The sequence below is a fragment of the Mesocricetus auratus genome, unplaced genomic scaffold (assembly GCF_017639785.1).
Source record: "Mesocricetus auratus isolate SY011 unplaced genomic scaffold, BCM_Maur_2.0 Super-Scaffold_6731, whole genome shotgun sequence".
NCBI lineage: Eukaryota > Metazoa > Chordata > Mammalia > Rodentia > Cricetidae > Mesocricetus > Mesocricetus auratus.
This window is the reverse complement of record NW_024429185.1, coordinates 5349507-5375576: the sequence shown is the minus strand read 5'-3', so window position 1 is coordinate 5375576 and position 26070 is coordinate 5349507. Positions and strand designations below refer to the sequence as shown.

Sequence of the window (26070 nt, the reverse complement as noted above, 5' to 3'; positions counted from 1 at the left end):
GTGAAACATAGTAACAGGAAGTGGGGCCTGGCTTTAAGCCCTCACTTCCTCTTGAGACTCACAACAACTTTCCTTAGCAGCACCACCAGCTGGGGACCAGAGTTCAAGCAACTTGAACCTATGGGAGTAATTCCATATTCAAACTGCAGGGAATGTAAGTTCCCCTATGCCTCACAAAGACAATTAAACTTTTTAGCTCTGTCTACATTCTGTAAGTTTTCACATAAGACAGGCTGCACAATGTAGAGGCAATTGAGATTTACATGTAGAATATTTCTCTTGAATATACAACTTCAAGTGTCCCATCTTTCCCTTTGGACTCACCAGGGTGGGAGGATGCAAATTTAGACTGACATGTTAATCACTTTCCCTCCAGGCTATCTCCTGGAAGCCAAGACAAAGATAATGAAGTATTTCTAGCTCGTGATTAAAAATCAAACCATTATAGCTATCTAGGGAGAGACATTCTCCTTTTAAAATAATTGCTACCTTTGTTTCTTGTAACACTTTAGGAAACTAAAAGCTATTTCAATGAGATAAGGAAAAGAATATGATGATTTAAATTGGTTTTTCTTTGCCTTATAAATTGAAGCTTATACTTAAACACCTTGTTAGCAGCTAAGGGGACAAAATTCTAATGGTCAAATGGACTTGTTAGAAATATTGGTAGGTACATTGGGTACATAGTGATTAGAGAACTGAACACTGAGGGTTTTTTTAATCATTTACTTGGGGCTGGGGATTATTGGGAAGGGGCCAGTGAGCAAGAAATGTGTTTTAGTTTCCAAGTGGCATTGAACACTTCTTCAGCCTGTGTCCTCTGTGGATGGAGGCTATGTTGTGGTGCTGGGATGTGAAGATAGAACAGGATCCAAATGAAACTGTCCAAGTTCATCTACCATCTCCTCAAACAACTTCCTCAGCCCTGTCAGTCCGTTCCCTTACTCTTAAGATTGTCTTCTTATTTTATACCTCTAGGACCTGCCAGACTTGACCTCCCATAGGTCCACGACAGCCTTAGAAAGGAATGAGGACACACACAAGTGGAAACTATTGGTGTCCACTGATGTCCCCGCCATGTTTCTTCAACAAAGGGGAAGGGAAGTTTTTCGTTACTCATTAGTCCAAAACACCACAGGGCGGTAACTGAAGAACGACTTTGGAATTTGCACATCCCTTAAGGAGGGAGAGTGCCTGTTGGTTAAGAGTCTCATTCAAATTCCCAGTTCCTTGTCACGCATCCGGAAATCAAAGAAGGCATGGCATCTGGGGTCAGAGATGATGTGAGTGTCCTTGGAACAATGACAAGCCATTCCTTTCATGTTTTCTTACCTGTAAAGTAATAGAGCTACTACATTTTAGAATGTATAATACAAAGCATTTATCATGCTGTCTCATAGAAGCATTATAATGAGTATGTTAGAAATTATAGCGACTTACAGTCGCTAAAAAAGGCAGTTGATTCACATGATCACAACTAATTATGTAAGTGGTCAGAATTTCATTATTTGGCAATTGTTGATGTTTTTACTTTATGTATAGATATATATTTGAGGCACAAAATTAACTCTTTTTTTAATTATCATATTACGTGTAGTGGTGCATGCCATTATTAATGCCAGCACACTCAGGAGACAGGCTGTGAGTTCAAGACCAGCCTGGTTTGCATAACAAATGCCGAAACAGCCAAGACAACACAGTGAAACCCTCAAAACAAAGAAAATATTTTAAGTTGTGTTTACTTATGCATGTGGGTACACACATGCCTCTGCATACATGTGGGGGTCAGGACAACTTGCTGGAGTCAGTTCTCTCCTTCTACTATGTGGATCCTGAGGACCGAACTCAAGTTGACAGGCGCTTTCACCTGCTGAACCTCCTCATCCGCCCAAGATAAATTTCTAACTGGCCTTTCTAAACCTTTAACCTCCTCTTTGATGAAGTAAACCTAGATGATGAAGTAAAACTACTCTTACTTTACTTTCCAAGAAGTCTGTGTAAATAGGTGAAACTAAAGAGCAAAACTGCAGACTTTGGAGCAGTTGACAGATAAACAGCCTCAGAAAGTAAAACCCCTCCCGACCCCTGACACTGCCAATTAACTCTCAGTACTTGCTAAAGGAGACTGGAGAAAACTGGAACCCTGTGCTCTCCTGTGTGTTTTACTCATGGAGCTCTTCTCTCTGGATCTCATGCTTAAGCCTATATTAAAATTATTTAATTAAATCCCAACTCTACTCTGTTAAAATGGGGGAGGTGTAAGAGGTTAGATGTAAACTAAAGAAGGCAGCAGTAATTGGAAGGGTTGATGTTGTCCTCCTGCTGAAAACTGAAGAAACCCAGGCTCACCTGAGGATTTCAGCCTGGATCATGTAACTCTGGGAGACACACAGTCCTTAATTACAAGGTGTGCCAGCCTACCAGCCTATTTGTGTGAGCATATAAAGTAGTATTCGCAGCTTACACATTCAGTTCCTTTTGCAGGAAAGATTGCATCATTACAGCAATGGTGACCGTTTCTATGAAAACAATGGGCATTCCAGCCACTATGATGTTTTTTTATATTACAATGCAAGTGCCTTGGGCTGTTCATTTATTTCTACTGTTTTAATAGCCTCAAAGAATTACAAAGTTTCCTGAAACATTTCTTTCTCGTAATAGATTTATATACCTAATACCCCTTAGTCAAAAAAATTTAATCATATGGGAAAAGGAAATCTTGGAAATCTTAAAGCCTTGATGACACCATTTCTAACTGATTTTTACTTAAACCTCAGACTTCTAGCACGTGAGTTATTAAAATACAATACTCAAAACTGTAATCATAAATCTATGACATGATACTCAAAACTGAACACCATGGGTCTATGACACAATACTCAAAACTGTAATCATAGGTCTATTATGACATGATACTCAAAACTGAACACCATGGGTCTATGACACAATACTCAAAACTGTAATCATAGGTCTATGACATGGTACTCAAAACTGAACATCATGGTTCTATGACACAATGGATTTTCAAATGTAACCCAACAGAATTTAGTGTTCATGTCGCAAAGGGAACTACTATCTCTCTGAGGCCTCTGTCCCATCAACTGACTTTACAAACCCAGCCCCAGTTTTCACTGTGAACACACAGACCGGTTCTACCTCCCTGAATTACCAATCTCTTGGTCTGCATTTCGTCTTGTAATGTCACTCATATCGTACATTTGAAAATGTTTTTCACATACATGCGTCGGTGATGAATCTTTGGAGCTCCTTTGACCCATGTTTCAGCTCTTGTTTTATTTACTTCTCTCTGCCATTATAAAGCAAAGGTGAGGCAGACAACATGTAAATTCCAAGTGAAATTATCCTTTGTTTATCTGCAAGAAGTGTATTCTCATTTCAGTATTCACAGGTTTCTGTCTCAAAGCTTTACAAAAGAAGTAATCCCCCAGGCACTATTCTGGAAGCCTATTTTTCAGTCCTTATTAAAAATAAGAAGACAAGCTGGGCGTTGGTGGCACACGCCTTTAATCTCAGCACTGGGGAGGCAGAGGCAGGCGGATCACTGTGAGTTCAAGGCCACCCTGGTCTACAAAGCAAGCTTCAGGACAGCCTCCAAAACACAGAGAAACCCAGTCTCGAAAAACCAAAAAAATAAAAATAAAAAATGGGAAGATAGATTTTATTGGAGACTATTGCAGTATGGAAGAGATTGAATTCAAGTGGAGATGTTGTAGCCACTGGGCAAGTGAGGACACTGGAGCTAAGAGAACTTAGGCTAGGTACGAGGTTTGAGGTAAAGCAAAGCAAACTGATTGCGTGTTAACTGGGTTGGGGGGCACAGGGAGTCAGAGTGGGGGGTTAATTAGTTACTGGGGCTGGGGTAGATTTTAGAAACTGGCTTAGTGAAATTCATTTCAGAAACTGGATTCAGCAGACTAAGTCAGAGGCCTAGTGGAGACAACAGGGCCCAAGGGACACTGCCTGAAGTGTGGCCAAGAAATGAACATAACTGGTTCTTGCTAGTTAACATGATTATTGAGTAACACATTGTTTTTGACCCATGTGTTACGTTTGTGTCATTGTGACGTAACTTAAGGGAAGAAAGATGCATCCTGGCTCATGGCTTCAGAGGACCCCGTGTGTCTTGATGAAAGCTTGGAGGAGAGGCTCCAGTCACTCATGGCAGAACTAGAAGCAGCCAGGGATAACACATTACTGGGGACTTTATCAGAAATTAAGTGGTTGTAACTGGGGTTGATTCTGGGGTCTTGGATCTATTCCATTTGTCTGTGGGTCATTTTGTGCCATTACCATACTGGTTTTGCTACTATGGTTCCATGATAAAATTTGAGATCAGGTTTGTGACACCTATAACATTTCCTTTTTATGTAAGATTTGTTTTAGGTTCAGGACTTCTGTACTTCCCTATGAATTTTAGGATTTTTTTTTCTAGGTCTGTGAAGAACGGAATTGGAATTTTAATGAAGACTACACTGAATTTGTAGATTGCTTTCAGTAATATAGCCATTTCTACAATACTAATTATGTCTATCCATGAGACTGGGAAGTCTTTCCATCTAATGGTGCCTTCAATTTCTTTCATCAGTGTTGTGAAGTTTGCACTGTAGAGGTTTATTCCTAAGTATTTTATTGTTTCTTGAAGCTACTAAGAAAAGGAATTTTTCCCTGATTGTTTTTATCTGAGTTCATTATTATTTTTATATAGAAAAGCTACTTGATATTTTTTATGTATGAATTTTCTATTCTACTAGTTTGGTAAGGGTGTTTATCAGATTTAATGGTGTTCTAGAAAAAAAAGCCAGACAGTGGTGGCACACACCTTTAATCCCAGCACTCAGGAGGCAGAAGCAGGTAGCTCTCTTGAGTTCAAGGTCAGCCTGGTCTACAGAATGAGTTCCGGAACAGCCAGGGCTATACAGAGAAACTCTGTCTAGAAAAAGTAGTTTTCTGCCAGAAGTTTAATGTTCTAACTATGAGATCTTGTCATCTACAAAAAAGGGTAATGTGACTTTGTTCTTTCCTATTCTTATCGTTTGTTCTTCCTCATATTATTCTAAATTTGAACATTATGTTGAATAAGAGCAGAGGAAGGGGGATCCCTTGTATTCCAGAATTTAGAAGAAACACAGTTTTCTCCCCATTTACTGTACTGGGTTTATATGCTGTATATATTCTTTACTGTGAGGAGTTTCATGCACTCTGTTCCTAGTTTCTTCAGGACTGTCCTCATGAGGGGAAGACTGAATCCATTGGAGACTTTCTGCATCAATCTAGATGACAGCATGGATGCTGTAGAAAACGTGGTACAGACACACAATGGATGTTATGCAACTCTAAGGATATCATGACGTGCAGGAAAAAGGCTGCCACCGGAAATCACTGTGCTGAGCAAAATAAGCCAATCTCAAAAAGACAAACAGCATTTGTTCTTTCATATTCAGAACCTACATGTAAAATGCTGTGCTTATATGTAACCATCTGTGCATGGAGAGGATGATGGATGGAGACACGTAAGAGAAAACAGAAGGGGGACTAGCTGGGAGAGAGAGGAGCCTGATGAAGGGGTGATAGTGAAGGAGGACATCAGGAAGGGGGAGGGAATGAGAACAAAGTACAATGACACACATGCATGAGGAGGCCTTGTGGAAACCCATGACTTGGTATGCTGATATGAAAAGTTAAATTAAGAAAAAGGAGTTGCGTGAATCTTCTTACTGCACCACTGGATCATTCCAATCTTCTTTTTATAATCCTGATCTAGGAGAGACAGCTGCCTACCACATGTCAGAGAGTGATGAGTTTGTCTCTGGGGACACTGAGTGGCCAAGAGAAAAGACAGAGCCATTCATACTTAGGAGTTCTCCAGTCAAGACGCCTATGAGTGATTGATCAAAAGCAAGCTAATCCCTTTCCAAAATGGTACATGAGAACAGCCAAAAGAGGGCATAAATGATTTCCTGTGGAAACACGGGATGTGGAGAAGAGAGAAGAAGTAGACCAGTGTCATTATATGTCACTGATTATTTGCAGTTTTTAAATGCACTCTTGTCTTATTTTTAGTTTTCAAGTTACATAAAAATTATTTTTAAAATACTCTGCTTGTCTTCGAAGACAAACTTGAAGAAGTTGCATGGTAGCCAGCAGATGGCACTGTCCTCATCTCAGAGAAGGAGCAGGCTGGCTCTTCTCAGCCACTTGGGGTCTGGGTGTAGAGTTTTTCTTTGAGAATTAGAAGCTCAAGTGAATTGATCTTTAGCAAGAAAATTGTTTGTTTCTGCAGAGTCTACATAACCACAAATAGCTTCACACTAAAATGAAATAATCGAATTCTCTGACGTGGTCCATTTCTCTTGGGCATTTGTTTGTAAAGCCCAACACGTTTTCACAGAGCTCCCTGGGCGGCCCAGTACACTTCCACAGAGATCCTCCCTTCAGGGCAGCCCAGTGTATATCCACAGAGCCTGCTCATTCATTTACTGAGTTTTGAGAGCTTGGTTAAAAGTACAACATTTTGAAAACACAAAGGACTGGTCGTGAGAACAGGATAGACACCGATTCTAGGCAGGAGAAAAGGACTGAGTAGGTTTGTCGCTCCCGCATACATGCTTTTTTGTTTGTTTGCATTCGTGTGTATGTTTTTGTGTGTATGTTCACACGCATGGGGAAGCCACAGGTAGATATCAGGTATCTTCCTCAAACTCCACCTGATTTTTATTTCCAAGATAAAGTCTCTTGTTGAACCTGGAACTTGCTGATTTGAATACACTGGCTGGCCAGCAAGCCCCAGAGCTCCTCCTGTCTTTGTCTTCTGAGCACTAGGGGTTCAGTCATACCCAGCTTTTAGGTAGGTACTGGTGATCAAACTCAGGTATTGACTAAACCATCTCCTCAGCCCCACCCCTCTTTTTTTTGAGTTTGGCTCTTGCAGCAACACAAGGAATTTGTGCATAGTGTCTTCTAAATGCTATTCACCCACAGTGGCCTTGTCAATTCCTGTTTGGTCCCTGAAGTCTGCTCTCTCTCACTTGCCCCGTGCCCACACTTAGTCCCCCAGTGTTAGCATCTCCGTGCTTCAGGAGCCCATCGGCATGTCTTCCCACCCACCCCTGACAACGTGCGAACATTACCTTCCATGCTCCCACTCACATCAATTCCTTTGTCTCACCCACTCTGACTTCAGTTAGCAAACTGCTTTTCCCAGATGGTATATTTCTGCAGGAACTCTTCTGCTGACTTTTTCTTCCAGCCCATTCTTTTCTCTATGTGGGAAGGAGTAGGAACTGAATTAAGATTCCTGTATGCCTTTATGTTGGTGAACTCTCCAACTGCTGCATTCATTCTCTTCATCATTTGGTGATTTCTGGGGATTTAGTGGCAACATTTCTTCTCACAGAGAGAGAGAGAGAGAGAGAGAGAGAGAGAGAGAGAGAGAGAGAGAGAGAGAATATAGTAGAACATTGAAAATATGGAAGAGTTATATCAATACAATGTGCACACCACACATTTGCTGAATATAAGAAACTAGTTTTTATTTCCTGATTTTAAACAATGGAGCATGAGTCAATGACAGAGGTCTACTGCGCTCTCATTAAAAGTGAGATATGGTTCTGGTGCTCTGCTCAGAGCCACCTGAGGCCTGAGAACTTCTCACTGCTGTTCCCATCCCAGCGGGGTCCAGTCCACACAGAGACTGCCAGCATCTTAGTTCCATTCTCCGCCCACAGGACTATGCAAACATGGGCCTGTTTTGGGGCAGGCCTCCCTGTGCCCTGCTTGGAGCCACCTGAGGCCTGGAGACCATGCACTAGGGAACCCACCCCAGTGGTAGTCCAGTCCACCTAGATACTGCCAAGGCCCTAGTACTAGTCCCCTTCCATTCATGGAAAGAGGAGAGCCATCAGAATATTGGACCTGCTTGCACCCATTGCAAGGGAACCTTGGTCCTGTACCCACCAGGAGAGGAAGAAACTCCTTCTGCACCCACTGGAAGAAGAGATGGGAAGAAGACAATATAAAGACACATTCAACAACAGAAAAACCAATATGACACCACCAGAGTCTACTAACTCTATACCAGCAAGACCTGAACATTCCAACGCAGATGAAATAGAGAAAATGACCTCAAAAAGAACTTTATGATAATGATAGAGGCCCTCAAAGAGGACATGAGAAAATCCCTTAAAGAAATGGAAGAAAAAACAAACCAAAAATATAAGAAATCAACAAATCAAAAATCAAGAAAAAAAACAAACAGATGAAGGAAACAAAATAGTTCAAGACATGAAAACTGAAATAGAAACAATAAAGAAAACACAAACAGGAAATTCTGGAAAGAGAAAAGCTGGATGAATGATTGGGAACTAAAGATGCAAGCTTAACCAACAGAATACAAGAGATGGAAGAGAGAATCTCAAGGGATGAAGATACACTAGGAGAAATAGATTCATCGACCAAAGAAAATCTTAAGTCCAACAAATCCCTAAAACAAAATATCCAGGAAATATGGGATACCGTGAAAAGACCAAACCTAAGAATAATAAGTATAGAAGAAGGTGAAGAAAGTCCCCTCAAAGGTGCAGAGAACATATTCAACAAAACCATAGAAGAAAACTTTCCCAACTTAAAGAAAGACATGCCAACAAAAGTACAAGAAGCTTACAGAACACCAAATAGATTGGACCAAAAAAAAGTCCCCTCACCACATAGAAATCAAAGCCCTAAACATACAAAATAAAGAAAGAATACTAAGAGCAGCTAAGGAAAAAGGTCAAGTAACATATAAAGGCAAACCTATCAGAATTACACCTGACCTCTCCATGAAAACTCTGAAAGCAAGAAGGTCATGGATAGATATTCTACAAACACTAAGAGACCACAGATGCCAGCCCAGACTACTATACCCAGCAAAGCTATCAATCACTATAGATGGAGAAAACAAGATATTCCATGTCAAAACCAGGTTTAAAAAATACATGTCCACTAATCCAGCCCTACAGAAAGTTCTTGAAGGAAAACTCCAACCCAAGTTAACTACAACCAGAAAAACATAGGCAATAGATATACTTTACCAACAGCTAAAGAAAAAATGGGGTGGAAATCAACACCCAATTCCACCACCACCACCAAATCCAAAACAAACAAGAATGAACAATCAGTGGTCATTAATATCCCTTAATATTAATGGTCTTAACTCATCTATAAAAAGACACAGGCTAACAGAATTGATATGAAGACAGAATCTATCCTTCTGCTGAATACAAGAAACACCTCAACTTCAATGACAGACATTACCTCAAAGTAAAGGGTTGGGAAAAGATTTTCTAATCAAATGGACCCAAGAAACAAGTGGGGGTAGTAAATCCTAATATCTAACAAATTAGTCTTTAAACTAAAATCAATCAAAAGAGATGAAGGAGGTCATTTCATACTCATCACAGGAGAAATCCGTCAGGAAGAAGTTTCAATTCTGAACATCTATACAAATGTTAGTAAAAGAAACATTCTAAAACTCAAATCACACTTAAAACCTCACATACTTATAGTGGGAGACTTCAACACCCCACTCTCAACAATTAATAAATGGTGAGAAGCTTCTTTAAGGCAAAGGACACAGTCAACAAGACAAAATGGCAGTCCACAGAATGGGAAAAGATATTCACCAACCCCACATCTGACAGAGGACTGATTTCCAAAATATACAAAGAACTCAAGAAACTAGTCACCAAAATACCAAATAATCCAATTAAAAAGTAGGGTACAGAACTAAATAGAAAATTCTCAATAGAGGAATCTAAAATGACTGAAGATACATAAAGTGTTCAACATCCTTAGCCATTAGGAAAATGCAAATGAAAACAACTCTGAGATACCATCTTACTTCTCTCAGAATAGCTAACATCAAAAACACCAATGACAGCTTATGCTAGAGAGGATGTGGAGAAAGGGGAACACTCTTCCATTGCTGGTGGGAGTGTAAACTTGTGCAGCCACTTTGGAAATCAGTATGGTGGTTCCTCAGGAAAGTAGGAATCAGTCTACCATAAGATTCAACAATTCCACTCTTAGGCATATACCTAAAAGATGCACATTCATACAACAAGGACATCTGTTCAACCAGGTTCATGGCAGCATTATATTTGTAATAGACAGAACCTGGAATCAACCTAGATGTCCCTCAACTGAAGAATAGATGGAGAAAATGTGGTACATTTACACAATGAAGTAATACTCAGTGGGGGAAACGGGGGGGGGGGAAGGAATCTTGAACTTCACAGGCATATGGATGGAACTAGAAGAAACCATCCTGAGTGAGGTAACCCAGTCACAAAAAGACAAATATGGTATATACTCACTCATATATGGAGTTTAGACATAGAGCAAAGGAGTACCAGCCTCCAATCCACACTGTCAGAGAAACTAGGAAACAAGGAGGACCCTAAGAGAGACATACATGATCCCCCAGAGAAGGGGAAAGGGACAAGATCTCCTGAGCTAATTGGGAGCATGGGGGGAGGGGAGAGGGAGTTAGGAGAAAGAGAGGGAGACAAGAGGAGGTGATAGTAGGACAGGAGAGAGCAGGAAGATCAAGTCAGGGGAAGAATAGAGAGCAAGATAAGAGATACCATAATAGTGGGAGCCATCATAGGTTTAAAGAGAAATCTGGCACTAGGGAAATGTCCAGAGATCTACAAGGTTGACCCCAACTAACAATCTAAGCAATAGTAAAGAGGCTACCTTCAATGCCCTTCCCTAATAATGAGATTGATGGCTACCTTACTTGCCATTCTAGAGCCTTCATCCAGGGGGTGATGGAAGCAAAAGGCAGACACCCACAGCTAAACACTGAGCTGAACTCTGGAATCCAGTTGCAGAGAGGGAGGCGTGATGAGAAAGGGGTCAAAACCAGAACGGAGAAACCCACAGAAACAGCTGACCTGAACAAGGGGGAGCTCATGGACCCCAGACTGACAGCTAGGAAACCAGCATAGGACTGCTCCAGACCCCCTGAACGAGGATGTCAGTTTGGAGGTCTTGTTAATCTGTGGGGCCTCTGGTAGTGGATCAGTATTTATCCCTAGTACACAAATGGACTTTCAGGAACCAATCCACATAGAGGGATACTCTCTCAGCCTAGACACATGGGGGAGGTTCTAGACCCTGCTCCAAATGATATGACAGACTTTGAAGATCTCCCATGGAAGGCCTCACCCTCCCTGGGGAGCAGAAAGGGGATGAGATAGGGTGTCAGTGGGGTCAGGGGAGGAAGGGAGGGAGAGGGAACTGGGACTGACAAGTAAAAGAAGCTTGTTTCTAATTTAAAAAAAAAGTTAAAGTAAATTTGTCATAAATTCACTCTTTAGCATACTCACTGAGCATCTGCTGTGTTTGTGTCAAGAATACATACCCAAGCAGGACCTTATAAGGTGGGGAGGGGAGATAATCAATTGATCAGTTATTAGGCAATGAGCATACCAATGAACAGAAATTCAGATAGTGTGAGTTACCGGACATCCATAATGACTGGAGGTATGCTATATCTGTAGGTGTTTAAAGATACACTTCCAGCTAAGATCTGAATGAGAAGAGGAATGATAATCTTACTCAAGTTAGAGGAAAGTACACTCTGGGGAAACTGAATTAGTGGCACAGATGTTCTCGTGCCCAGCTAGACCTACAGCTTCAGACAAGCTTGAGTCTTGAGCAAGTTCACAGAAGGGAAGAGATGAAGGAGAAAATGGCAGGAGCAGAGGGAAGGGTGGCTGTGTACAGCTTACTTACTGGAGACAATGTTAAGTTTCTTTGATGTTGGTGGTTTTGATGTCAGTTACATGTGTAGACAAAAATGAATACATCACAAATGTTCCCTAGCAACGTAAGAAGCATCCTGAGTTCCAAGTGGTTAAAACATAAAAAGAGTAGGACTTTGCAATGAGGAGGCCTGGGCTACCTACCTATGGGGTCCTGAGCAGTGGATCAGTGTTTATCCCTCGAATACTAACAGACAACGTGTGTCCATAACACAAAGAGGGATGTTCTCTCTGTCTGGACTCTTAGGGAAGTGCCTGGACCCTACCCTGAATGAAATGATAGACTCTAGATATCCCCTATGTGGAAGGAATTGGCAATAGGGTGGGAGGATAGGGGGGATGAGGGGGTGTGGGAGGAGGGGAGGGAGAGGGAACTGGGATTGACATGTAAAACAAGCTATTTAAAATTAAAAAAATAAATACATTAAAAAAAAGAGTAGGACTTTGATGTAGTGAATTTCCATGCTTCGGTGTTGAGTTACACGTGGGATGCTTTGGGTCATTTCACTGGAGTTTCATCTTTTGTGAAGTGTCTGTCTCCTCATTTTCCTTTGTTGTAAATCTAGGTACTTGGAAAGAAAGCTTCACTATGCTGAGAATTCTTGCTCTGTGCGGCCAACAGATTAAAAGTAATTGGAGCACAAAACCCAAGTCTGAACCCTTGGAACTGAAAAAGAAACGAGCAAAAAGAGATGCTCAGAGGCTAGCGTGTCACCTAGCAATCCCGTAATAGGGACTTTGTGGAATCCTTGTTAGTTGTGTAAGGTTAGCTGTTCAAACGTAAGATGTCTGTAGCTATGAGAAAGAATAGACTTATTTGTTTAAGAAATACATGCAGATCAGAATGACTGTTCAGAACAGGGGACAAGATGTTCACAAGAAGTCTGGAGACAGGGTTGCTTTGCTCGCTCTCCTATTGGATGAGGCAGAGCGAAAATATGCATACATGTTCCCAAATCAGGAAAAGCAAAAATATTTTTAAAATCAACTGCAGGGAATTTCCAAGCTTGAAAATATCAGTTGTGTCAACCTCTTGCAGCTCATTTCATAGATGATTCCTAGCAACTCTTACAGAGTGTTTTGCTGACATTAGCTCCACGTGCTCAGGGGGTTAGAATCAACAGAATGAATAGAAGTGGCCTTGTAGCTTTGTTTGGTATGTAGGCTCAAACCGTGGGTAGAGTTCAGAAACCCACTGAGAACTTGAGTTCTTGATTCAACACTGGTCAACCGGGTGGCAGCACTAACAAGGGCAGTAAGAGGCTGCGGGCTGGCTGTGAGACCTCCACTGTTATTCCCACCCTGTCAGGCACTCCCGGGTCCATTGAGATATCCTTTCCTCCCCAGTCCTCACATGTGACACTGAGAGACTGGCATTTTCTAGGACTGTACTTGGTCGTAAATGCTCATTCATCTCCTTGACTTACTTTTGCTTTTAGCCACAGCTTTCTAGAATTCCCTGTGTAAGCTCAGACTCATTTTGTAGGACTTGCTTTTCTTACCAGAGGACTTCTTATACCTTTCTGCCCTTTGCCATGAGCCTACTGTAGCTCACTTTGGACCTTCTTAGAATAAGCTGAAAGAACAACCTCTGTATGTGTTCTCTAGAGGAATGGAACCCTATATTAAAAGATGCTTTATTAGATTCGCTTACACAGTATAGTCAGGAGTATAGTCAGGGTGGTATAACCAGCAACTTTCTTCATACTGAGGAGCTGAAAACGGTAGCTGCTCAGTCCATGGTGCTTGGTGCCTCGGCAGCCCCAGTCTAGCGTCAAAGTCCTGGAATGTGGTTCTAACATCATCAAGGGATGACATTGACAGCAACAAGGTAGATAAACTCAGGAACAGGGCAGATGAACTTCCCAGTGAGACGTGAAAGTTGTTCTCTGACCTCCTTACATCTGCCTCCACAACCACCCCTGGCCCCTCGCTGCCAGAAGATACCATCTCATGCAAGATGGGTCTTCCCACTTCAGCTAATGCCATCAAGAACATCATCACAGGCATGCCCAGAGACTAATCTACATCAGTGGTCTGCAACCTGTGAGTCTTGACCCCTTTGGAGGTTGAATGACCTTTTCATGGGGGTTGCATATCAAATATCATGAATATCATATATTTACATTATGATTCATAATGGTAGCAAAGTTGCAATTTTGAAATAGTAATTAGAATTTCATGGTTGGGGGTCACTACAACATGAGGAACTGCATTAAAGCTTTAGGAAGGTTGAGAACCGCTGCTCTCAATAATTTCCCCAAGTGTCTCCAGAGGATCCCGCCAAGCTAACAATTTTAATTATCACAGCCTTGAAATGCCAGGAATTTAGAGCTCCCAACGAAGGGCATTTGGAGGCAGAACTAGGCCAAGGTGGGTGCTGTGGCCTTGTGGGGAGTGATTCTGGCTGTTGTCAGGGAAGCCAGGAAGTCACAGAAGTGAACCCTCAATAGTCCAGTCACAGCCTCACGAGGGCCACTCCCACTCTGCCATCCACTTTCCCTCTTCTCTTTCCACTCCCTCCCCCTACTTCCCCAGGCCCCTTCCTGCATTAGGTTTTATTATTAGATTTATTATTAGGTTTTATTGCCGCATAATAAATCCAACTTGTCACCAGACCTTTATAACCTATAATAAAAGTTATCGCCTGCCCCTTAAGTCGGAGGTCAGGTGGCATTGACTGAACTCTGCAATCCAGACAGGCCTTAAATGTGTAATATTCTGCCTTCAGCCTCCCGAGTTGCTGGAAATATGAGGGCACAGCATTTGGGCAGGCAAGTTCTTGCAACTCAACTGTCAGCTGAGGTTGTTCACAGCTTTTAGAAGCCATCCCTAGGGTTTTTTAAAATCATTTTTAAAGTTAGAATATAAGTTAATGTGCTTTCATATGCTATATGTGTGTATGTATCTTGATATGCGTATGAAACAGTATACTTGGTAATTGCTCATCCTCTCCCCAGCTGCCGCCTCTGTCCATAGGGACCCACCCCAACCACTAGCCCCTGTTCTGGTCCCCATTCTTCTGGCAAATAGCCCCTCCTTTTGCCATCAGGTACACACTCATTCACTAATCATTCCCACCCCACTCCACACAGTTCTTTCCCTCCTAACTATTTTCAAAGCCTGTGTGGAAGTTCTCAACACTTGTGTTTGTGTAACATCTGCTTCTGCCAAGAGCTAGAGAAAACTTTCTACTATGAAAGGCCTTGTGTAATTAGATTAAACTGATTTGAGTAATCCTGCTCTTTGGATTAAACCCAACTGACTTTTCCCTCCCCTTCTACAGTGTTATGGAGTCACACAATCTCAGTCATGTTCCCTTGTTATATTCAATCCCACAGGTCAGGGTGGGACATCTTGGGGTATCATCTTCAAAATCTAGCTTCACCCATCTCCCAGTTATCCTACTTAAACTCAAATCCTTACCTCTGTCTCCGCTATCAGTAAACCTCAAAGTAAGGCATCTCATGAATATAACAAATAGGTGCTTTAAAAGACTTAGTTAAGGGGCTAGAGAGCAGGCAGCATGGCTAAGAGCACTGACCATTGCAGAGAACCTCAGTTCAATTCCCAGCATCCCTGTTGGGCAGTTCACAGCTGCCTATAACTCCAGGTCCAGGGGAACCAGGCACTTATGCCTCCTCAACAAACACTGGCACCTACAAACACATACCTAGACATAGATACACACATATAATAAAGTAAACATATTTTAATAATCTAATTGGGATTTCTAACACAATCAAAGGTTTTAGAGGGGTTTCCTGACTTGTCCTTTTCATGGCTTGGAACTTACAAGAGAAATAAGGATTAAACATACAATTTCTTTGGGTGTATTTTGTAATTTTTAAAAATTTTACAACCCAGTCACAGTTTCCCCTCTCTCCTCTCCTCCTAGTTCCTCCCCCACCTCCTGTCCCCACAGGATGACAGCTCTTGGCCTATTGATCTGATTTTTACAGTTTACTCACTTCATGTTTTATATTCTTGCTTTTGCCCTTAAACGCAGTACGCTTGCTGCACTTAGCTCATTATTCACGATGCCCAAAGACTTTATTACCCTGATTTCATGGGCAGGATTCAGTTTTTAGAAACGTCTAGAGTCCTGCAACAATAGCAAAGTTGTTTGACAATCCAGAGCTGTCAGAGGCCAGCAGGAAGCTGAGTGAGAGAAAACCTGCTATTGAATTACAGGTACAGACCTGGTCTCAGGGATATACATCCTCTTTACTCTAATCTCTACACCCTGGTGAGACCAATGCACAGAGCTGGGATGTGGCTTCTTTTGCTTTGATTTTGCTTTTTTGTGTTTTGTTTGAGATAGTGTCTCATCATATAGTCCTGACTGGTTTGGCATTCTCTATGTAGATCAGGCTGACCTTGAGCTCAGAGGTCTTCCTGCTTGTTGCATGAACTTCTGTCCAGGTTGGTCCCACAGCCCTTGAGCCCCCAAATAAGCACATGGATGCTATATTAATTATGAAATGTTGGCCACTAGCTAGAGCTTCTTATTGTCTAGCTTTGTTTTAATTATTAACCCATAACTACTAATCTATGTATTTCCACATGGTCTTGGCTTGCTAGAGAGTGCTGGACTTGCAACTCCTTTGCCTGCTACATGGCAACTGACCTGGTAGGCTCTCTTGCCTACCTTTCCCAGAATTGTCTTCATCTCCTAGTCCCGCCTATCTTCCTGCCTTATTGGCCAACAGTATTTTATTCAACAACCAATAAGAGAAACATATCTACAGAACGGCAACTCCCATCATCTGCTTCTGTCTCCTGAGTGCTAGAATTATAGGCATACACCAAAAATCTTTTTAGAGACTCGCACCACCACAGTCCTGCTACCCTCTGAGGAATTTGAAACATTTTTATCATTTCTAATATTTTGGTGACCTCTATAATTAGATGCTCTCTGTATATCTAGAAGCTTCCACAATAGATTCTTCTCCCCCAGTAAATAGTACTAGGAAAACAGTTATAATTTAGCATCAGGAAAGATTTCAGAATCACTGCTGCCCAGCGATGGACCAGGTGCCCAGTGGAGCAAGGGTGGCCTTTGCAGATGGCCGAGCAATTTCAAATCACCTTTAATGGCCTTTACTAAGGTCCTACATAAGACTTTCTTGAGGGTTTGCCCAAAGACAAGAGAAGAAGAGATATTAAAATACAGAGTGCTGTGAGCAGCCAGGGAGAACCTGTCCTTCTCCTGGTCCTACTCAGCCTCCTTTGCTCAGTTTCCTTTCATGGATAAGGAGTTCTAACTGATACTAATAAACAGTGTCGAGGAATGAATTTCATATATGAGGGATTTTTAGAATTAATATATTCAAATAAAGTTTCTAGATGTGATATATAATATAATTCAATATGTTCATATTGATTTCGTTGTTGCTGAAAGTTATCACAACTCAAAATAACCTAAATTATCTGAATGTTGTGGTGTGGGCCTGTAATCCCAGGATGAGCAGAAGGACCTGGAGTTCTAGGCTGCCTAGGCTATATAGCAAACAAATAAAAACTAAAAGGACTTGAGATGGCTGGGTGGTGGTGTCGCAGGCCTTTAATCCCAGCACTCGAGAGGCAGAGGCAGGTGGATCTCTATGAGTTCGAGACCATCCTGGTCTACAAAAGCTAGTTTCAGGACAGCCTCCAAAGCCACAGAGAAACCCTGTCTTGAAAAACCAAAAAAAAAAAAGGCTAGGGATGTAATCCAGTGATAAAGTGCTTGCCTACCATATAAAAGGGCTGAGTTTGATACTCAGGACCAAAAAACAAAACCAAACAACTCCCAAATGATCAGTGGGGTTTTTGTTGAGTTGTTTCCCTTTTTTCTCATTCTCTTGTTGGGGACTATAAGAAGAAAATTCATGTAAATTGTAAAAGATTACAAAAAGTAAAACATATAATTCCTGGTTGGGCATTGGTGGCGCACGCCTTTAATCCCAGCACTCAGGAGGCAGAGGCAGGCAGATCTCTACAAGTTCGAGGCCAGCCTGGTCTACACAAAGAGTGCCAGGATAGGCTCCAAAACTACACAGAGAAACCCTGTCTTGAAAAACCAAAAAAAAAAAAAACAAACCACAAAAACATATAATTCCAGATGTCTTGGTCAAGCCTGGACATAGTAGGGACATGAGTCTTTGGAAGTTTTCAGAGTCTAACCAAACATGAGTCCAGAGATGACAATGATGTCATATGCAGAGAGAGTGAGACAGATCATGCTTAGCAATAGAGACCGAATAGATTCAGGGTTGGGAGCTGTTTGCAACTGAAGGTTCCCAGGTCACTGTAGGGCAGATGGCAATACTCAGAGAATGTCAGGCAGGGCTCCAGGGTTCTCCTTGCACCTGAGAGCGTGACTTTAAACAATCTCTACATATCTCTCTTCCTTCTCACCTGCAGCATGAAACATGCAAGGTCCTGGAGCATATTTGGGGATAATCCTAGTAACAGCTCTAGAAACTAGTATGTTAGCATTTAGCATTAAATTTTGTTCCAACACTTCAGTTGTCTAGAAACTTCTTGGTTTTCAACACATGCATGGAGTTTGAAATGTCAAGCCATTGTGAAAATGCTGTCCCCAGGTTTCCAGTGCCCAGCCAATAGGGCAAACAGCAACCCATGTGAATTGAGTAAGATAAGGCCTTGTTTTAAAATAGACCAATCTTGCCCCATAGAGCTTGTGTCACTGGGAAGACTGAGAAAGAGCAGAGAAGCCTTTCTTATAGTTTCCCAATAGTCGTAGAAAAGGTTAACTAAAAGGAACAAATTGCCTAAGAGTATTCCTCTCCAAAACACAAAGTGGCGGTCTCATATGGCAATTATCTGAACCCCGGAAGTTCTGAAAGGAAAGTAAAACCGTGTCTGCTGGAGCTCAGTGGCACAAAGATGTGAATCTACAATGCGACCTAAGGATGTGGGGGATTCTTTTGGTGAGTATATAGCACATGTGGACAGCACGTTGTGAGCAGGGACAGCATTGAAGCCTAAGGGCAAATGAGCTTCACCATGCATTATTATTAATCATTACTAGCAGTACTTTTTCCCCTGGAATATTTGATAATTGCAAAGGCATGTTCACACATTGTTTTGAGACTCAGTAAACCTGGAGGTAGATAGGGGAGTCTTGCCCAGTGAGGCACATGTAGAACATCTTACCAGTAGCAACGGCCGTAGCTCACAGAAGGCAACACAAAGCCCCACAGGTCACGTGACTGTGTGTACTGTGAGGCGAGCTGACAACATCTTCCTCCATCTTCCTCCTTTCATCAACTCACAGACTCCAAGTCCAGGTGCATGCCTGTTACAGGTGTCCAGAGGTCAGAGGGCAAACGAGGTCAGAGGGCAAACAGGGCCTTCGATATCAGAGGGCTGCACTTCCAAGACAGAGCTCTGAGAGACTGTTTGCTCTTATATAAAATATTGTCAATAATAATATGAGTACCACAGTTATTCAAGGTTTGCTGATTTCCTACTGTATGCAGATCCTAACTAGGTACCGAAGCTCTGGAGGTAATGGAATGTTATAACCCTTCCTCCAGGACTTTGTCAGAGAGAAGAGGAAAGGAAGGGAGGAGAGAAGGGGAGGGGAGGAGTGAAGGGAGAGGAGAGGGGAGGAGAGGAGAAGGGAGAGGAAGGGAGAAGAGGAGGGGAGGGGAGGAGAGGGGAGGAGGGGAAGAGAAGAGAGGAGAGGAGAGGGGAGGAGAAGAGAGGAGAGGGGAGGGGAGGAGAGGAAATCCTCAGGGTCACTGGAGGTGGGGAAGACGCTCTTGGTTCAATGGCAAAAGGAAGGAAAAGAAAGTGTGTTTCCAAAGGTTCCTGTCTTGGCTCTTGGCCACCTTTCTGCCCACAGCAGCCCCTAACTTGGCCTTGGCCTATACTGAGTCTGAAAGTTTGATTTATGTTTGTGAACTTGTGCAAGAGAGATTGTTATATAAATGCAGTCTGGGTATTTTTGCATTTGGTCACATGAACTCTGGAGCCACACTTTCTCTGGTCCAAGGAATGAAGCAAGTCTAGCTACTCTCCATCTATAAATCATGGCTTGGATAAAATAAAAATACCAGAATTGAAATGCCCCCCAGAAACGTGGCTTGCTTGAACTAACAACCATAGTGTTCTTTTTAACTCCGAGGAGTCAAATTCTAATGACCCTCATAGTTGGAGCTTTACATACTCACCAGTAGAAATACCTAAGGCAAAAATAAAAAATGTTGGAGGAGTGATGAGTGATATTAACCATAAAGATAAACAGTAGAACAGCATCTAGACCAAGAGACAACAGCAGAATAACTGACCATTGGGGCCTGGCTTCCAAGCCAGACCCTGAATTGCAAGGCACCTACGTGACTTGGTCACACTGTCCTCCATAGCCTTTTGTAGTGTGTACAAACAGTAATAGGGCAGGCATAGAGAGATCCAGCATGAGTATAACACAGCCACCACATGGACCCAAGTCTCCTGATCTGCAAAGTGATGGAGCTTAGGCAGACAGTAATCATAGGCCCTTCTGGCCTTGTATAGTGTGACTACATAAGACTGCACAACCCATACATACATCATGACTGTTCTAACATTTGACTCCTTCAACACATTTTAACAGTTAAATATATATATATATATATATTTGTGTATACACACAGACATATACACACATTTATGTAATAGTCAAAGATAAAGGGGCTATTGATTTGAGTAGGGCCTGGGAGGGGTTTGAGGAAGGGTAGCTGGGAAGTGCTGGGGAGAGGAAAAGGAGGGAGAAATTGATATAATTTTTAACACTTAGTAAAACTTATTTAAAAAATCAAATAGTCCAGTGGTGGTGGTGCATGCCTTTAATCCCATCACTCAAGAGGCAAAAACAGATGGATCTCTGTGAGTCTGTGGGCAGCTTGGTTTACAGAGTGAGTCCCAGGACAGCCAGGGCTACTCAAACCCTGGCTCATAAGACAAAAACAAAACAAAACAGCAATAAAAAATTAAAAATTAACAAAATAAAATAATAAAATTGGTGCCACTTAAAAAATAAAATACATTTGATCTCGTGAGTGGATTCCTACTTTCTGAGAGTTTGGATTACTCGCCAGGAGTGAGCGAGGTCTCTTGGGAGTGCACTGAGAGCAGGCTGTTATAAAATGAGCCTGGCTCCTGCTCCCTCTGCTCCAGCCTGAGCTTTGGTCTCTCGTGTGTCTGTTGTTTTCCTTTCTGATTTTCCATTACACACGGAGCGGCATGAGGACCTCACAAGAAACGGAATACATGCCAATGCCGTGCTCTGAGATTTCAGAAACGTGAGTCAAAATAAACCTCTTTCCATTATAAATCCCCAGTGTCAGTTATATAACAGAAAACAGATCAAGACAGTCCCAGCCCCAGAACTGGGGTTCTTTAATCTTGATTCAAGTTCCATCAGGTATTTCTAAGAGAAATCCCCCAAAGGGGCCTGAATGCACCATTCCATGATTTGCTTACCCTTGAATGTGTTGTGAGAAGAAGGAGGATGATCAATGACTGTCCTGTGAACTCTAAACAACAATTCTAGCTTCAGTGAGGAAGGAGAGCAAGGGCCCGAAGCCCTCATCACTAAGGTTCTTGGGCCATCTTCCCCAGCAGCGATGGCTTCTCTGGCTCACCAGTCACTCCCTGGTGAAGAGTCCTCCAAGCCGGTTAAGAATTTAGACTGAACTTTGCTTTGTTATGCCCAGCACAAGAACCTTCGAAGAGTGGTTGCTTTCAGAGCACTTGATACAGGAGAATGACACCCACACATATCCACTCTCCCATCAACTAGGACAGTCTTGTGAGGATGTCATTCCTTTATGTCCTGTTTTTAGCAGGCCTGGGTGGGGTGTCTATTTACATGCCTAGAATCAAAGCTAGTTAGTTGGTTACGTTAGTTGGGTAGGGTGTCTATTTACATGCCTAGAATCAAAGCTAGTTAGTTGATTATGTTAGTTGGTTCCTCTGACCCTTTGCTTTGCAGACAGACAAATAGACAGTTGTTCTAACACAGGGGATTTTCTACGATGGCACCAGCACAGGGATCATGCTTTGGTCTACCTGCTGTCCAAACTCTCATTTTACCAATTTTTCACTGTCTTCAACATTCTCAAATTTGTGACTTTCTAGCAATATACCAATATGTGTGCTGTCACTCTTGGGAAAGTTACTATTTCCAAATGGCCAAACACAAAAGCAGTTCAATGGGAGCTGGAGAGATGGCTCAGCAGTTCAGAGCATTGGATGATCTTCCTGAGGATCCAGGATCAGTTCCCAGCACCCCCACAGTAGCTCACAACCATCCCTAATTCCAGGGGAATCTGATACCCTCTTCTGGTCTCCTCAGGCATTTCATTCATGTGCTACACAGACCTACACGCTTAAAATAATAATTAAGAAATAATTAAGTGGGGACTTAAGGACAACTTGTGGGAAGTTACAAAGGAAAGACTCTCACAAAGGTCCTGTCATTAGATTAAATTTTTAATTTCCTTTAGAGACTAAAATGAGGGATGCCTTTGGTAGAGCTGTCGGGATGAAGACAGATAGACACCAAGCCTTTGAAACCTTTAAGTGATGCTGGCCTCTTCCTTTCATTTCCTTCATTGTCTTAGGCTGGAAACACAGATCCTGGTGAAGTAATTGGAAAGTAAAGAGAAGTTCTCAGAATAAATAATGAACCTGAAGTCCACTCAGAACTGGTTCACTCGATGCTCCTGGTTCAAAACTTCCTCAAGCTGCCCATCCAAGCCTCCCTGACAATCATGTAATTGTAAGGGCAGTGGTGGTAACGTGTGCGAGGAAAGAACAGTGTTGCGACTGGAGTCAGACAGGACTAAGAGTGTGTGGTGAATGCAGCTCTAATCCCAGCACTGGGGAGGCAGAGACAAGAGGACCCCAGCCTGCCTGAGTTCCATGCCAGCGAGAGAGTGTCCCCCGCAACAAACACAGATAGAGTGTGCCTACGGAACAACCCTTGATGTTGTCCTCTGGATTCCACATGCACACCCACATGTACCTACACTCAAACACAATTCTATTCTTTAAGGGATTTTCATTGTACACCAAGCAGGGCTCCATGCTTCTATCACAGGATTGTTCTGACAAAGCCCGCCTTAACAATCTGTTCAGGCAGCACCGTGTCTCGCCATCGTGGAGATCATTCATCACTTGACATCAAGCTGCCAAGAAAAGCAAGGAACAGAGGCTGGGGGCCACCAACTGGTTGCCAATTCTTCTCAAGTTGTATTTTCAATTCCAGCTAAACAGGTATCTTCAGAGTATCTTAAAGAAAATGTATGTAAGATGCTAATTGCTAATTACATGCCTGTGATCCCAGAATTTACAAAGGGACACTGAGGAGACAAAGATCTTGTGTTCTATGCTAGCCTAAGCTACATAACAAGACTCTCAAAAGAAAATTTTACGGACCATTAAAGAGGGTGAAGTGCCAAACAGGTTTATCACTCAGTGGGCTTTTTGAAAGTGACTCCAGAGCACCAGGACACCGGAGCTCTCCTGCAAAGGATCCAGCAAAACCACCAGCACACAAGCGGCTCCGTTTAAGGACCAGCTCCCCGAGGTGGTTGGCACCGAACACATAGGCCACATTGTGTCCCAACTGTCAGTGCCCACACAGGGAAAAGACCTCCTGGTTCTGGGCTCCAAAGCCATTTCCTGCTTCACTTCTCAGGACTATGAGTTTTCAGGGGTAAAATTCTGAGCACTAGGAAAAGCTCTCACAAGTCACCACAGCAGAAACAAAGCCAAGGCTCTTGCATGGAACACACTTCCCATTCAGACGTCAGCACAGTTTCAGAAACGCCATCTATTTGGGTCAATGGGCAGTGCAATTGATTTCTCCACCTGTTAAATCGTTAGCCTCAAAGACTGACTTTTGGGGGACTCACAAGGACATTTCGTAACACTGCTTTATCACGCCTTGTGTGGGAAGCAGCATCATTGAGAAGGGACAAACAATCCCTAGCTGCAGTACTTATACAGCACGTTCAGGTCACCAATTCCTTTCAATGATGCCAAGGAGGGGGGGCGCAGCAGATGAGGACACTTGCTGTGCAAGTTTGAGGACTGAGTTTTAACTCTGGGCAACCATGTGAAACACTGGGCATGGCCAAGCACTGTAGAAATGTGGAAGGCAGAAACAAAGGGTCTATTGGGCCTTTTGGGCTGCCAGCCTAGCTCCAGGGATAGTGAGAGACACTAGCTCAAGGGACTAAGGCAGGGAATGGACCCTGCCATCCTCCTATGTCCTCCATGAACATATACATACGTCTGTGTACCTGCATGTACACATGTGCATGCATCATACACACACACAATGATTCCATTTGATTTCCAAACAAACCACGAGGCAGGAAGGGAGATATTGATATCTTATATTTACAGAGGAAGGAGCTTAGGGAATAGGACTGGCTGGAGAAATTGCAGACTCCAGGCCCATGATGTCACCCTCCCCTCCTCAGCAGCACTGGGAACCACCCACTGTCTCCTGTTCCTCTCGTGGTACCTGAAAGTCTCATGAATTGTGGCCAATTTCAGACTAGATCTATAAAGGCAAACTATAATTTTTCTTTCCTCATCTAAATGTTGCACAGAGCAAATATCAGCAAGCATTTACTGATGGCTCCCCGCTTTTATTTAATGTTTTGAATTAACATACAAGTGAAAGGCTCCCATGTGGTGTTTTCAATACACTTAGTTGTTCCTTCAAGCTGATGTCCCTTCCTGAACTCTCTGAATGTATTAAAAGGTTTTAATGTGGCTAGTGACAGGAATGGCAACCTGAAAACTGTATGGAACAATTGTGTATTTATGTATCAACATAAAGCTAAACCAAATCAGTGACGACATTTTCTTTCATTTAGCTGTATTGACAGCTTACATAGAAAGACTGAAGAAGAGAATCACCCTGGGCTCTCCATCTCCTGTTCTTCCACTGAAGGTCTCATATAGCAGAAAGAGCACTGGGGCCACATACAGCAGTGCACTTTAAAAAGATAATACTGTCAAGTGAAGCTTGAAAATGTCCCACCTCAAACAGTGTCTTCCCTGGTACTACCTGGTTCCCTAACCATAAAGAGGGTGAAGTACCAAATAGGTTTATCACTCAGTGGGCTTTCAGAAAGTGACTCAAGAGCATCAGGACACCAGAGCTCTCCTGTAAATGCCGGGCTGCTCACAATGCAGGTGCTTCCTGTCTGCTTTATAGGGATGGGAACTCATGGCCTGGTCACCTATGACTGAAGGATATAGCAAATCATTTCACACATCCTGCCTGCCCACTTAGCAACACACACACAATTATAAGCACACACAAACAAAACCACACATGAACATACATGCATGCACACAGACACAAACACACAGGGGCGCACACACACTCCCATACAGACATAAACAAATATGTACAAAGATTATATAGATGTGTGCACATAATACACACAAGAATGTAAACACAAATATATTCAAACAAATACACCGTGCAGCCATACACTCAAACTCACACAAGACAAAAAGACAAACATTGACAACCCAACACACACGCAGGAACACAAATACAACACACAAAGTCACAGCATGGCAGAAACACACACAGACATACAAACACACACAAACTGTGACTACAGTTATGTGTCTCACCACTGGCCCAGAAGCACTAGAGCCAAGTGACTGTGGTCTGAAATCTCTGAAACCACTTCCTCCCTTATTTGACTTTATCAGAGATTTTGCTGTAGAAATGGAAAAGTGACCATCATGACCATCATGACTCCAAGTCCCATTGCCTTGACTTACTGTTGTCTACAATTGGGATTGTGCATGTACCACCTCCAGGAATCCTTAAGGCTCTGAAATGCTGTGAGGGAGCCTAACTCCATCACTTCTAACAATAGCAACAAAGTGAAGTTTTTGAATTACAAATTGGTGAATCCACAGCCAGAGCCTAAGATGCAGGAAGAGCCCAAGACTTCAGCTCTGACCAGCTGCTGATTGGACTTTCTTCTGTGCTGGGTTTGTTCAGGTAGAGCTCTACCTACTCAGCCATTCACACTCTATAATCATTGATTCTACTCAGATCATGTGTCCAGCCCTGAAGACACCCTGATCAAAAAAAAAAAAAAAAGAAACCCTGAAATTCTCAGTTCTCTCTCTCTCTCTCTCTCTCTCTCTCTCTCTCTCTCTCTCTCTCTCTCTCTCTCTCTCTCTCTCTCACACACAC

General features: G+C 42.5%; 1 long non-coding RNA gene across 2 annotated transcripts; it reads right to left on the bottom strand.

Moving 5' to 3' along the window:
* Nucleotides 1-619: 619 nt before the first annotated feature.
* LOC121139139 lies at nt 620-11849 on the bottom strand. Of its 2 annotated transcripts, none has more exons than XR_005875991.1 (4): nt 11800-11849; nt 7149-7280; nt 3240-3307; nt 620-1332 (listed from the first exon to the last, which is right to left on the bottom strand). It is a non-coding gene; the product is annotated as an uncharacterized LOC121139139 (long non-coding RNA). The 2 variants fall into 2 exon arrangements; XR_005875992.1 differs by having other exon boundaries at nt 621-1332; nt 7168-7280.
* Nucleotides 11850-26070: the final 14221 nt, after the last annotated feature.